Below are 15,757 nucleotides of genomic sequence, written 5' to 3'. Positions count from 1 at the left end.
CCACGGTAAAATATACTTTGGAATACTCACAGATTTTACAAACATGTGTTGGAATTAGAAACTTGTAAAAGCTGCTGTAGTGTTTAATAGCTTTTCGTTTGGATGTCTTAGCTGTGCCTTTTTGGTAGTTTACACATTAAATGTAATCTTGTCTGCGTTTTTTTGTGGCCTGTGATTTTTTTTTTATTATGTAGAATTAGATGTCCACCAAAATTCTTGTAAGTGAACCAGGACCTTATTTCAAATTCTGAATATGCACACAATATTTGTCTATATATACTGCTCCCCAAAGTCAGCAAAACACTGCCTATTGAGTAGGCTTACCATAACAGAAAAGTATGAGAATGCAGGATGTTATTTTTATAAAGACTATAAGTAAAATCAGATTTAGACTGTCTAGATATCTTATTCTAGGAAATACAGGTTTAAGATTTTTCAGACAGGCCAGGTGCAGTGGCTCACACCTGTAATCCCACCACTTTGGGAGGCTGAGGCAGGTGGATCACGAGGTCAGACGTTCTAGACCAACCTGACCAATATGGTGAAAGTCCATCTCTACTTTAAAAATACAAAAATTAGCCAGGTGTGTTGGCATGTGCCTGTAGAGCCAGCTAGTTAGGAGGCTGAGACAGAAGAATTGTTTGAATTTGGGAGGCAGAGGTTGCAGTGAGCCAAGATCACGTGACTGCACTCCAGCCTGGGCAACAGAGCGAGACTCTGTCTCAAAAAAACAGATTTTTCAGATAGTGATTCTTGCTCATACTTTTCTCCTTCATTTCCCAATGAGATAATTTCCTTCACAATGATTAGAGAAATCCCTTTCTTTATGGAAAAAATGGCTTTATTTCTTCAACTGATCAGGACAAAGACATCACTTATTGGCCATGCTGGCCGCAGCCTTCTTGGGCTGATATAATGGGGAGTCCACCGTTAGACTATTGTTGAGTATGTTCTGGGCCTCTTGAACATTGGTTCATTCCAGAGCACCTTCAATTCTAATGCCTGGAAGGCTTTGGTGATCCCATTGGCAATGATAGCACAGTGGATGCTACCACCAAAAATATTGACAAGGATGGCTTCGACCTTAGGATCAACTGTGAGCAATGTGAATGCTTGATACACTTGAGCTTCCTTTACAACACCTCCACGATTCCAAGAAGTTGACTGGCTTCCCACTACTAAGGAAAATGGTATCACAAGTAGCCATGGCTAATCCAGCACCATTCACAAAGCAGGTAATGTTCCCATCCAGTCGTATGTATTTTATATCTTGTCTGGCAACTTCATATTCAATGAGCTCTGTATTTGTGCATTTTCACACTGCTGTATATTACCTCGGTAATTTATAAAGGAAAGAGGTTTAATTGACTTATAGTTCTCCATGGCTGCGAAGGCCTCAGGAAACTTACAATCATGTGAGTAGGTGAAGGGGAAGCAAGGCATTTTTTATATGGTGGCAGGAGAGAAAGAAGGGGAAAGTGCCACACTTTTAAACCATCAGATCTCGTGAGAACTCACTCACTATCACAAGAACAGCATGCGGCAACCACCCCCATGATCTAATCACCTCCCACCGAGTCCCTTCCTTGACACGTGGGGGTTACAATTTGAGATAAGATTTGAGTGAAGTCACAGAACCAAACCATATCAGGCTCATTCTCCGATTTGTCATCCATAGCAGATAGGTCCTGTTGTCAGAATTCTGCATTGTCATGAAAGTTTACCTTGGCATTAAAACAGACAACTTGTCTTTCTCAAGTTTCACCAAAAGGATTCACTATCACCTGAGTAGCATCAGTTTTTAGGAAGAGATTATACAGTTTCTTAATTTGATCTGCAACCTGGATTTTCAAAGACCCAAGGAAGCCTAGATTTTCTGACATCTGCTGAACTCTGAACTTGGCTGTCCTTTATCCCTTGAAAAATTTGCTCCTTAAAAATAAATTCTGAATTTGTAGCAGCCACCTCTTCCATGTCAGTGCTCCCTGGGGCCTGCCCACTAGCATGGGGCCATTGCAGGACCTGTCCAACAGAATCACCAGGTAAGTTTTTCTGGAAATGTCCAAGGTTTCAGTAACCATCAGCTGGTTGACTTTCACATCTTCTTTTAGAGTTTGGTTTTTTGCCCCAAACATACCCAATCATCTGTTTAGCCAGCTGTCCCACAACTTTAGGTTCTTTTGTTAAGTGAACACCTCCTTTCAAACCACAATTGAAGACACCCTTTCCTCTTCCTCCAGCTAAGATCTGGGCTTTTAATTAAAACAATTTATTTTGCTTTTAGTCTCTTAGCAACCTCAAGTTCTTCATTCAGTGTCTGCTACAAAGAATCTTTGAACTCTCACTGTGTTGTCAGACATCAGTTTCTTGCTCTGGCATTCCTGGAGGGTCTGCCATCTTCTGGAAGTTAATTGAAGTGCCCGGACCTGGCTACCAAGAACCAGAGTGGAGCACTAGGTCTCGCAGAAGTTTCCTGGCTTGTGCTACCAGGAGAATGTCATTTTAAACAGAAAACCCGAAGTGGGGTATTGGGACTCGGATTATTATTTTTAGTTCTTGTAGATGAGTTATTTCTAGATATTAGCTATTATTATTTGGATTATTCTTTATATACTAATTATTCCTTAATTAGAACAATGAGTGCTAACAGAGACTGAAATTGATAAATTCAGTCTCTAAAAAAATATATATATAATATATATTTAAATATATATTTATTTAAAGGGCTTGACTGAAGCAGTGAGTGTTATAGCTATTATTACTAGTAGAATGTATATTCATTTATTTCATATAGTAATAACATAAGTATACTATCACCATCCTCTCCACAAAAATCTGAAAAATTAGGACCCAAGGTCAAAGCTAATAGTGAGTTTGCTGCTGGAAACAAAATATTGTATATTAAAAATACTTTCTCTTAAAGACTGTACTGAGCTTCCAAGTATTCCCTTACCAGTAAAATCCAAGAATGTATTTTGCAAATAACAGGAGTCAATGAGTATTGGTTCATCTCTCAGCGTGTAATTCCTCTTTGAAAAACGTGGTACCGCTTTTTTGTCTGAATGTTATTATTGTTATATTGAGTGTGTAGGCAAAAGCACCAGTTAAAATCCAGGCCCCTTATCAAAAATCAGCTTTCATGACACATGCTCTCTTCATGGCCAATACATTACATAATATTTTTCTGATAAACAGAATACATTGTGACTATATATGCTTTGATATGGTTTATTCATTCTGAGCCCTTATTTATAAAAAGTTTGTGTATTATCAGTTGCCGCCAATCTGTGAAACATCAATTCCTATTAACATCCCTCAAACTGGACATATATTTTCCATGTCCAAAAATAGAAGACATTTGTAATGGCATTGAAAGAACTACTAGGTAATGGTATTGACACATCATTATCAATTTAGCATTAATGTGTCTAACTGGAGCACCTATTCTTCAATAACACATATTGAGGTTAAAATTTCTCTAAGAGATAGTAATTTAACCCCTAGGAATTATTCTAGTGGTAATTATTTCAGGTTCAGTGGGATCCTGGTGGAAAAGCCACTTTTGTCCAGGAATTATTTTTCAGTTCCTCTGCTTGTATATCTCATCAAAAATAAAATATTTAAAATTTAATTTAGTTAAACAAGTATTTACAGGAATTAACCTAACAGATTTTCCATGCAGCTAAGGGAGAAATGAGTACTTTAAGTTGAATGGCTCACTGTAGTGATAAAGACATTATTAAATTATTTTACTATGAATAAAAAAGCAGTTATAATTGGGTTCAAGATATCATATAGAGAAGATTATCTCTAATAAATCAGAAACTAATTATATATCTTTTAATCTAGGATATAATTGTTAATCACAAAGAAGTGAAAATTAGGGTAGCTATGCCCTGTAATTATTAGATTTTGAGATAAATAATAATTATGATTTTAAAATTTACAATGGATATTGGAAGATCACAGTCTAGACCGGTGTATAGAAAAGAAATATAAACTTAAAATTAAATATATATATCAAGATTAAATTCAGCATTCTCATTTGCATCTTCTTATGTCTCAGTCCTAATTGTGGCTTTACCCTGTTAGATACTAATTTATACATCAGGAAAATAAATAGGCTCAGAGCTGTTTAGTAACTTGACAGGTTTCCCCAGTAGTAGAGCATAGGACTGATGCTCTTGAGAGAGATTTGCCTTAGCAGCCCTGATTCCAAGTTGGTGGGCTTGATATTACATGTTACTCTTGCTTACTCAGAGCTTCCAAACTGCTTCTCTCCCAAACATATCAATCTTTTGGGAGTCTAAAACTCCTTCTTATATTGTAGCTTTCTTAGGTTTTCACTCCTTTTCTTTTTTTTTTTTTTTAAGAATGCATGTACCTTTGCCTATTTCCACACTTGGCACATATCAGATTTTTCCAGTTTTATGTCCTATTTCATCCCAGCTGACAATTAGAAATTGATGAATTCAGTCTGTAAAATCACCATCTTCATTTTAACTCTTCAGATTAATTATCAACCATCCTCTAACCTGTTATTTACCCCAGGAAGCTGATCTATGTGTATTACATCAATGGTCTGCTTTCACTTCTGCTTCTAAGAAGTGTTGCCACAAAGGAATCCAACATTGGCAGGAAAGAGGAGAGTGAGATGAAGACGTTTACCCCTTGACTCTCTCCTGGCCGAGTTACTGGGATTGGTTGTGTTCCAGCCGATAGTCACAGGTCCTCTTAAGGGAGACTTTCTATTGACTCTACTTTCCATTCTGAAACTACTTTTTGCCCTATTCCACCCCTATCATCTTTAGGGGCTAAGATACCCAAAACCTGTTACCACTGTATTATCTTTTATTATTTTCCTATATCTACTTCTAATTGTATAAATGATAGTTTTTTTAAAAACTCCTTAAATTATCCTAAAATGTGTGTGCCATCTGTTTTGCTGGGACCATGACTTAAGTACACAGTCAACAATTTGCCCAAAGTAATGAAAAGATAATTATAAATTGTGGCATTATTCTCAATTTAAATCACCAGTAAGTATTTAAAGACTGTACTTTGTGAAATGAACAAATGGAAAATTGTTTCTTGTGTGAAAGATAATGTATTAATGGCAGAAGAACATTGAATAAGAAATTGGCTCCCAGGCACACAGAACTCACTTGATTAAAAAAAGTTGATGGAAAATATTTACTTATCCAAGTAATACATATTAATGTTAATTAGAAATATTCAAATTCATACAGTTTCCCTGGCCTGTGTCCTAGCTTTTCTCATAATTAGTTCTTAAGCTGTGATTCCAAGAATGTAGAGTATATAAGAGTGAGAGAAGCTTATCAAAAATCGATTTATGTTCATAATTAGTAAAAAATTGAAATGATAAATGAAAGATCTCCACAAGCACAATGAAAGCCTTACTCTTCTGGAGCCATTTTACGAAGATTTTTAAAAACCATTCTTAACCAACATCTGATGACTTATAATATTTTACTAGTAACTGTAAACATAAAAGAATAGAAAATTAGCCTTTTGCCAAAAAGTAAACTCGTAAATCTAAGTGTGATTTATTGTTTCATTTGTGTTAATTGCATTTACAAGAGCTAAATGTAAATGGGCTACTTTGGGACACTAAATAAACCTGATTTAATCCTCATGTTCTACCTGCAGCACAACTGTGAGCCCGTCTGACTGACATGTTGATTTCCTCTCCGTAAGGGTGATATAATTAATGCGACCTTTTGATAAGGTGGGAGATATAGGGTGAGACAAGTGCTCTCTGGAGAGCTATTAGCAGCTTCTGAGCAATTTGCTAATAGTAGAGCTACCTTTATTAAAATCATCGGTTAAGAAGATAATTGACAACCATAATAATGAGCATGTACAGCGAAGGGAGAGACCATCAAGTGGAGTAAAACTATTAATTACTTAAAAATTGATGAACTTTCTGTGCTAAGTAAACTGATTGGGAACTCTGGCTTTGAAATACAATGAATAATAAGCCTGCAAAAACTGTGAATCCATCCTCTCTGGAAAATTAAGTGGCTTTATTTCTACTGTTAGATAGCATTTTTATGAAATAATTTTTGCAATCAACATCCAACTCCAGATATGGTGATACCTATATGTGGTGGAAGCATGAGCCTCTTACATTCTAAGTCTTAAAAGCCCTCCTTATATTCTAGGTCTAAAAGACTCTCCACATGATATATGTGAAAAAGATTCATCATGTGCTGGTTACCAACCTGTCTGAGTCCAGTGAAATAGTTACGTGAAGCAGGTTTATTACTCATGGACAGGCAGCAAGGGACAACAGAAGCCTAGAATTCACTGTGACCCTCTAACCCCATGCTCAAAAAAGCTGCCCATGAGGTACAGGTCTCATCTATGTAACCCTCACTTGCACCATAGCTGAAGTACCCCTTGAAGTTTTATGAACTACTGGGAGAAAGAATTGAAGGATATCGTGTTTCTAGTGGAGGATGGAACAAAACTTGGATTGTTCCAACCACTTCTTCCCCATTTTCAAAGATTTTTTATCAAATTGCATTACTAGCACATTCCACAGTTATTCTTCAGAACTATAAGCAAAACAGGTGGGAGGGGAACTGGGTCAGGTCAAGACCACCCAGAGAACTGTTCTGCAATATACTTTGAAGTTAATCTGTCATGATGAGAAAAGACTGATACAACTACAGGTGTAATTTAAAAAGTAGTTTTTTCCCCAGAGTAAAAATGATATGACATAGAAATAGTTTAATGATGATTTTTCTAGCTGTCAGAATTCACCAGTATATCCACTAGGGTATTAGGAGATAGCTCTATGTTCATCCAGACTCCGGTGACTAGGTGACTAATTTTGGTTTTTAATTCGTGCTGATAATCAATAAGCTCAATTTATGATTGTTAATTGCAAGACTGCAATTAAAAGTGGATGTTTTAGAAAAATGGGAAATTAGGGAAGAGCTGAAAAGATTAGAGTAAATCATTGATACCAGTATGTTTGTTTTTATTCAGAGTAAGCATACTTCTAATCAGTGTTTACATTTTGATAATTCAGGGGAATCAAATATCCACATTTTCTTTTATTATATTATTATTATTATTATTTAAGTTCTAGGGTACATGTGCACAACATGCAGGTTTGTTACATATGTATACATGTGCCATGTTGGTGTGTTGCACCCATTAACTCTTCATTTACATTAGGTATATCTCCTAATGCTATCCCGCCCACTACCGCCACCCCACAGCAGGCCCCACTGTGTGATATTCCCCTTCCTGTGTCCAAGTGTTCTCATTGTTCAGTTCCCACCTATGAGTGAGAACATGTGGTGTTTGGTTTTCTGTCCTTGGAATAGTTTGCTGAGAAGGATGATTTCCAGCTTCATCCATGTCCCTACAAAGGATATGAACTCATCCTTTTTTATGGCTGCATAGTATTCCATGGTGTATATGTGCCACATTTTCTTAATCCAATCTATCATTGATGGACATTTGGGTTGGTTCCAAGTCTTTGCTATTGTAAATAGTGCTGCAATAAACATACGTGTGCATGTGTCTTTATAGCAGCATGATTTATAATCCTTTGGGTGTATACCCAGTAATGAGATGGCTGGGTCAAATGGTATTTCTAGTTCCAGATCCCTGAGGAATCGCCACACTGTCTTCCACAATGGTTGAACTAGTTTACAGTCCCACCAACAGTGTAAAAGTGTTCCTATTTCTCCACACCCTCTCCAGCACCTGTTGTTTCCTGACTTTTTAATGATCACCATTCTAACTGGTGTGAGATGATATCTCTTTGTGGTTTTGATTTGCATTTCCTTGATGGCCAGTGATGATGAGCATTTTTTCATTTGTCTTTAGGCTGCATAAATGTCTTCTTTTGAGAAGTGTCTGTTCATATCTTTCGCCCACTTTTTGATGGGTTTCTTTGTTTTCTTCTTGTAAGTTTGAGTTCTTTGTAGATTCTGGATATTAGCCCTTTGTCAGATGAGTAGATTGCAAAAATTTTCTTCCATTCTGTAGGTTGCCTGTTCATTCTGATGGTAGTTTCTTTTGCTGTGCAGAAGGTCTTTAGTTTAATTAGATCCCATTTGTCAATTTTGGCTTTCCTTGCTATTGCTTTTGGTGTTTTAGACATGAAGTCCTTGCCCATGCCTATGTCCTGAACTATATTGCCTAGGTTTTCTTCTAGGGTTTTTATGGTTTCAGGTCTAATATTTAAGTCTTTAATCCATCTTGAATTAATTTTTATATAAGGTGTAAGGAAGGGATCCAGTTTCAGCTTTCTACATATGGCTAGCCAGTTTTCCCAGCACCATTTATTATCTAGGGAATCCTTTCCCCATTTCTTGTTTTTGTAGGGTTTGTCAAAGATCAGATGGTTGTAGACGTGTGGTATTATTTCTGAGGGCTCTGTTCTGTTCCATTGGTATATATCTCTGCTTTGGTACCAGTACCATGCTGTTTTGGTTACTGTAGACTTGTAGTATAGCTTGAAGTCAGGTAACATGATGCCTCCAGCTTTTTTCTTGTGGATTAGAATTGTATTGGCAATGTGGGCTCTTTTTTGGTTCCACATGAACTTTAAAGTAGGTTTTTCCAATTCTGTGAAGAAAGTCATTGGTAGCTTGATGGGGATGACTTTGAATCTATAAATTACCTTGAGCAGTATGGCCATTTTCACAATATTGATTCTTCCTATCCATGAGCATGGAATGTTATTGCATTTATTTGTGTCCTCTTTTACTTCCTTGAGCAGTGGTTTGTAGTTCTCCTTAAAGAGGTCCTTCACATCCTTCGTAAGTTGGATTCCTAGGTATTTTATTCTCTGTGAAGCAATAGTGAATGGGAGTTCACTTATGATTTGGCTGTTTGTCTGTTATTGGTGTATAAGAATGCTTGTGATTTTTGCACATTGATTTTGTATCCTGAGACTTTGCTGAAGTTGCTTATCAGCTTAAGGAGATTTTGGATTGAGACGGGGTTTTCTAGATATACAATCACATCATCTTCAAACAGGGACAATTTGACTTCCTCTTTTCCTAATTGAATACCCTTTATTTCTTTCTCCTGCCTGATTACCCTGGCCAGAACTTCCAACACTATGTTGAATAGAAGTGGTGAGAGAGCATCCCTGTCTTCTCCCAGTTTTCAAAGGGAATGCTTCCAGTTTTTGCCCATTCAGTATGATATTGGCTGTGGGTTTGTCATAAATAGCTCTTATTATTTTGAGATACGTCCCATCAATACCTAATTTATTGAGAGTTTTTAGCATGAAGGGCTGTTGAATTTTATCAAAGGCCTTTTCTGCATCTATTGAGATAATCATGTGGTTTTGTCTTTGGTTCTGTTTATATGCTGGATTACATTTATTGATTTGCATATGTTGAACCAGTCTTGCATCCCAGGGATGAAGCCCACTTGATTATGATGGATAAGCTTTTTGATGTGCTGCTGGATTTGGTTTGCCAGTATTTTATTGAGGATTTTTGCATCAATGTCCATCAGGGATATTGGTCTAAAATTCCCTTTTTTTGTTGTGTCTTTGCCAGGCTTTGGTATCAGGATGATGCTGGCGTCGTAAAATTAGTTAGGGAGGATTCCCTCTTTTTCTATTGATTGGAATAGTTTCAGAAGGAATGGTACCAGCTCCTCCTTGTACCTCTGGCAGAATTCGGTTGTGAATCCGTCTGGTCCTTGACTTTTTCTGGTTGGTAAGCTATTAATCATTGCCTCAATTTCAGAGCCTGTTATTGGTCTATTCAGAGATTCAACTTCTTCCTGTTTAGTCTTGGGAGGGTGTATGTGTGGAGGAATTTATCCATTTCTTCTAGATTTTCTAGTTTATTTGCATAGAGGTGTTTATACTATTGTCTGATGGTAGCTTGTATTTCTGTGGTATCAGTGGTGATCTCCCCTTTATCATTTTTTATTGCATCTATTTGATTCTTCTCTCTTTTCTTCTTTATTAGTCTTGCTAGCGGTCTATCGATTTTGTTGATCTTTTCAAAAAACCAGCTCCTGGATTCACTGATTTTTTGAAGGGTTTTTTGTGTCTGTATCTCCTTCAGTTCTGCTCTGATCTTAGTTATTTCTGGCCTTCTGCTAGCTTTTGAACATGTTTGCTCTTGCTACTACAGTTCCTTTACTTGTGATGTTAGGGTGTCAATTTTAGATCTTTCCTGCTTTCTCTTGTGGGCTTTTAGTGCTATAAATTTCCCCTTACACACTGGTTTAAATGTGTCCCAGAGATTCTGGTATGTTGTGTCTTTGTTCTCATTGGTTTCAAAGAACATCTTTATTTCTGCCTTCATTTCGTTATGTACCCAGTAGTCATTCAGGAGCAGGTTGTTCAGTTTCCATGTAGTTGAGCGGTTTTGAGTGAGTTTCTTAATCCTGAGTTCTAGTTTGATTGCACTGTGGTCTGAGAGAGAGTTTGTTATAATTTCTGTTCTTTTACATTTGCTGAGGAGAGCTTTACTTCCAACTATGTGGTCAATTTGGGAATAAGTGTGGAGTGGTGCTGAGAAGAATGTATATTCTGTTGATTTGGGGTGGAGAGTTCTGTAGATGTCTATTAGGTCTGCTTGGTGCAGAGCTGAGTTCAATTCCTGGATATCCTTGTTAACTTTCTGTCTCGTTGATCTGTCTAATGTTGACAGTGGGGTCTTAAAGTCTCCCATTATTATTGTGTGGGAGTCTAAGCCTCTTTGTAGGTCTCTAAGGACTTGCTTTATGAATCTGGGTGCTCCTGTATTGGGTGCATATATATTCAGGATAGTTAGCTCTTCTTGTTGAATTGATCTCTTTGTCTTTATGTAACGGCCTTCTTTGTCTCTTTTGATCTTTGTTAGTTGAAAGTCTGTTTCATCAAAGACTAGGATTGCAACCCCTGCCTTTTTTTTGTTTTCCATTTGCTTGGTAGATCTTCCTCTATCCCTTTATTTTGAGCCTATGTGTGTCTCTGGACATGAGATGGGTCTGTTGAATACAGCACACTGATGGGTTTTGACTCTTTAGCCAATCTGCCAGTCTGTGTCTTTTAATTGGAGCATTTAGCCCATTTACATTTAAGGTTAATATTATTATGTGTGAATTTGATCCTGTCATTATGATGTTAGCTGGTTATTTTGCTCGTTAGTTGATGCAGTTTCTTCCTAGCATTGATGGTCTTTAAAATTTGGCATGTTTTTGCAGTGACTGGACAGGTTGTTCCTTTCCATGTTTAGAGCTTCCTTGCTCTTGTAAGGCAGGCCTGGTGGTGACAAAATCTCTCAGCATTTGTTTGTCAGTAAAGGATTTCATTTCTCCTTCACTTAAGAAGTTTAGTTTGGCTGGATATGAAATTCTAGGTTGAAAATTCTTTTCTTTAAGAATGTTGAATGTAGGCCCCCACTTTCTTCTGGCTTGTAGAGTTTCTGCCGAGAGATCCACTGTTAGTCTGATGGGCTTCCCTTTGTGGGTAACCTGATCTATCTCTCTGCCCCTAACATTTTTTCCTTCATTTCATCTTTGGTGAATCTGGCAAGTTTGTGTCTTGGAGTTGCTCTTCTCGAGGAGTATCTTTGAGGCATTCTCTGTATTTCCTGAATTTGAATGTTGGCCTGCCTTGCTAGGTTGGGGAAGTTCTCCTGGATAATATCCTGCAGAGTGTTTTCCAACTTGGTTCCATTCTCCCCGTCACTTTCAGGTACGCTAATCAGACGTAGATTTGGTCTTTTCACATAGTCCCATATTTCTTAGAGGCTTTGTTCGTTTCTTTTTATTCTTTTTTCTCTATGCTTCTCTTCTCGCTTCATTTCATTCATTTGATCGTCCATCACTGATACACTTTCTTCCAGTTGATCAAATCGGCTGCTGAAGCTTCTGCGTTTGTCATGTAGTTCTCGTGCCATGGTTTTCAGCTCCATCAGGTCATTTAAGGACTTCACTACACTGGTTATTCTAGTTAGCCATTCGTCTAATCTTTTTTCAAGGTTTTTAGCTTCTTTGCATTGGGTTCGAACTTCCTCCTTTAGCTCAGAGAAGTTTGATCATCTGAAGCCTTCTTCTCTCAACTCGTCAAAGTCATTCTCCATCCAGCTTTGTTCCACTGCTGGTGAGGAGCTGCGTTCCTTTGGAGGTGGAGAGGCGCTCTGACTTTTACAGTTTTCAGCTTTTCTCCTCTGTTTTTTCCCCATCTTTGTGGTTTTATCTACCTTTGGTCTTTGATTATGGTGACATACAGATGGGGTTTTGGTGTGGATGTCCTTTCTGTTTGTTAGATTTCCTTCTAACAGTCAGGACCCTCAGCAGCAGGTCTGTTGGAGTTTGCTGGATGTCCACTCCAGACCCTGTTTGCCTGGGTATCAGCAGCAGAGGCTGCAGAACATTGAATATTGCTGAACAGCAAATGTTGCTGCCTGATCATTCTTCTGGAAGCTTCATCTCAGAGGGGTACCCAGCCATGTGGGGTGTCAGTCTTCCCCTACTGGGGAGTGCCTCCCCTGTTAGGGTACTCAGAGGTCAGGGGCCCACTTGAGGAGGCAGTCTGTCCATTCTCAGATCTCAAACTGTGTGTTGGGAGAATCACTACTCTCTTCAAAGCTGTCAGACGGGGACATTTAAGTCTGCAGAGGTTTCTGCTGCCCTTTGTTTGGCTATGCTCTGCCCCTAGAGGGGGAGTCTACAGAGGCAGGGAGGCATCTTCGAGCTGCAGCGGGCTCCACCCAGTCCTTGTTTCCCAGCCACTTTGTTTACCTACTCAAGCCTCAGCAATGGTGGGCGCCCCTTCCCCAGCCTCACTGCCACCTTGCAGTTCGATCTCAGACTGCTGTGCTAGTAATGAGCGAGGCTCTATGGGCGTGGGACCCTCTGAGCCATGTGTGGGATATAATCTCCTGGTGTGCTCTTTGCTAAGACCATTGGAAAAGCACAGTATTAGGATGGGAGTGATTTTCCAGGTACCATCTGTCACAGCTTCCCTTAGCTAGGAAAGGGAATTCTCTGACCCTTTGTGCTTCCCGGGTCTGCTTCAGCACATGCTTGGTGGGCTGCACCCACTGTCCTGCCCCCAGTGTCCAACAAGCCCCAGTGAGATGAACCTGGTACCTCAGTTGGAAATGCAGAAATCACCCATCTTCTGTGTTACTCATGGTGGGAGCTGTAGACTGGAGCTGTTCCTATTCGGCCATCTTGGAACCCAGCATATCCACATTTTCACTGGTCAAGAATGGTGATAGTATTAGTGTAACTTGTGTTACTTGATTGTGTGGCTGAATATTCATTTTAAATGATTATCCTTAGAAATCCAAGATATTTCTAATTCCTATGCACATGCACATTGAAGGTTTGGTTGAGTTTTGATTAAAAGGTGATTCATTTATAGTGGTTGTAATTGTGTTTTTATGCAGTTTTTCAGGTAACTGAGCAACTTTACTAGAACTATTGATTTTCTTCACGTAGTACAGTAACAAGGCCATCTGATAATATTTATCAATAGTACCCTGGATATGAACAAATTACTACATCTGAATTATTGTTTTATATGACCTAGAAAATTATATATATGACAAATATATAATTATATGTCACAAGTGAAAAAAATTTAAATTTGAGTAAAAAAATTTAAATTTGAGTGAATAAGTTTAAATTTGAGAATAAGTACAGGGATGGGGCAATAAAATAAGTAGAATAAAGAAGGGCTGAGGAATCTATGATTTCCACATAGTCATGGGCTGCCCTAAGTTCCTCAGAAGCACCAGATTATTTCAGTGACCCATAACCATAACATAGGAATGTAGCATCTATATCCATCTTCTACTAGAATCTTAAATTACTTAGTGGAGGAAGTTCAGAATCACTTTAAAAACCTTTAAATATCTTATAACTTGGCCGGGCTTAGATACACCAAATAATTCAAAATGTGTATAATAAATTGTTACTTTTGTTATCACATTTCATATTGTTTCTCTTTCTTTAAAGAATTGTTCTTATTCAATAAGTTTAAAATGACTTTCAGGGTAGGATTCATGTAATATATCATTTTAATATGACATAATAGTATGCAATATTTTGAAGGGGATAAACCAATATGACATGAAAATATAGTGGTACTTCTTTATTTTTCTTATCTTTTATGGATTAGGAGAAAGTTATTATAAATACATTAATATAAAAAATAAATATAAATATATAGCACTATTTTGTATATTAGTTTAGGGTGTATACAACTGCTCATTTCTACAGATAAATTTCTTGTGCTTTTCAGAGGTTATTTTAGAAATACCATGCAAAATAGATAAATATATTGTAAATTTTCTATAATTATTATTGTTTATTATAGAATTTCAAATTGCCTCAGTTGATCTAATTTATTTTAGTCTTTTGGTTCACTTCTAACTTATCAAAAATATGTCTCATTACTATTGCAATATAAAAAACCAGGCTACCTAATAATATTCTCTAAAGGTGTCCCAGTCAGAAATGGATGATTGCTACATCTAGAACAGTCGGTTTGCTCTAAATATGTAGATATGTTTTGAATACATATATTATTATGTTAAGTTCTGGGATACATGTGCAGGATGTGCAGGTTTGTTACATAGGTAAACGTGTGCCATTGTGGTTTGATGCACCTGCCAACCCATCACCTAAGTATTAAGCCTAGCATGCATAAGCTATTTTTCATATCAGAAAGAGCAAAAAGGAGAGAAGTAAAAAATCCCTTGCCTTCCTCTCAAATTCAAATTTTATTATTGGCATTCAATTTGAATTTCACTTGGGAACTTCATAACCTATAACAGGGTATGAAGATTGTGAGGCAATGGTCAAATAAAACTCAGTATTATTATTTAACCTGCATTATTCAATAAACCCTTTACCTGCTATATGCATAAAATGAATAGTGTTTTCTCACATGTAATATTATATTCTATATGGAATTGTAGCTTGATGAATTATGGCTTTTTAATATTTCATCAAGTTGTTGACTTATGTGAAATTGAATGTATCTTTACCCGATAAATAACATAAGTATGTTTCCTTAATAACAATAAGAATCACATACTAAAAGGTCAACATGATCTTCCACCTAGTTACCAATTTCTTCATAAATTACTAGCAGACATCAGTGCATAAATAACCCCCAAAGCAAACAAAAACCACGCAAACCAAAATCAACCCATAATATCTAAGGCTGGACTCGGCACCTAATAGTATGCACTGTGAGCATGTACATTTCCTAAACACTTTATTCAGACGACTTCATACAGACATAGAAAATTATTAAAAAGCAGCACCTACCGAATAGCCAGGACACACACATTCTTCATATGTGTAGAGAATAAAAAGTACTAACAGCATAAAAAATACTTTACATAACATCTGGTACATGTCAATGTTTTAAGTACAAAGGATATAAAGAAGACCGGTTTTTAAATTAAGACAAAGTGATAGTTTGTTGAGATAGAAATATTAATTAAAGACATAAAATGTATTGAAAATAATAATAGATGGAATACTTAAAATAAACTTATTAATTTTGGAAATTAGAAGACTGAAGAGTTTCATTTTTTAAGGAAAGAGTGTTAGAATCGTAGTTTAGTATTATAACTTTATCATACTGAATTTCTTGTTTGGTGGAAAGAGAAAAAAAATACCCTGCCATAATATTGTCTAGTACAGAACAATATTAATAAGAAGCCAATGCAGAGTGATGATAGCAATAAAATTAAAGGTTGTTAATTCTGAAAGAATTAAGATGAATATT

The 15,757-nt window shown here is 37.0% G+C and overlaps 1 pseudogene; it reads right to left on the bottom strand.

Annotated features, from left to right (window-relative positions):
- Positions 1 to 871: 871 nt before the first annotated feature.
- LOC101132294 (succinate--CoA ligase [GDP-forming] subunit beta, mitochondrial-like) lies at positions 872 to 2,375 on the bottom strand (annotated as a pseudogene).
- Between the last annotated feature and the right edge of the window lie 13,382 nt (positions 2,376 to 15,757).

Source organism: Gorilla gorilla, chromosome 19 (assembly GCF_029281585.2).
Source record: "Gorilla gorilla gorilla isolate KB3781 chromosome 19, NHGRI_mGorGor1-v2.1_pri, whole genome shotgun sequence".
In the NCBI taxonomy this organism is placed as follows: Eukaryota; Metazoa; Chordata; class Mammalia; order Primates; family Hominidae; genus Gorilla; species Gorilla gorilla.
Note: the sequence above shows the minus strand (reverse complement) of the source record. Positions and strands in the feature narration are given on the sequence as shown.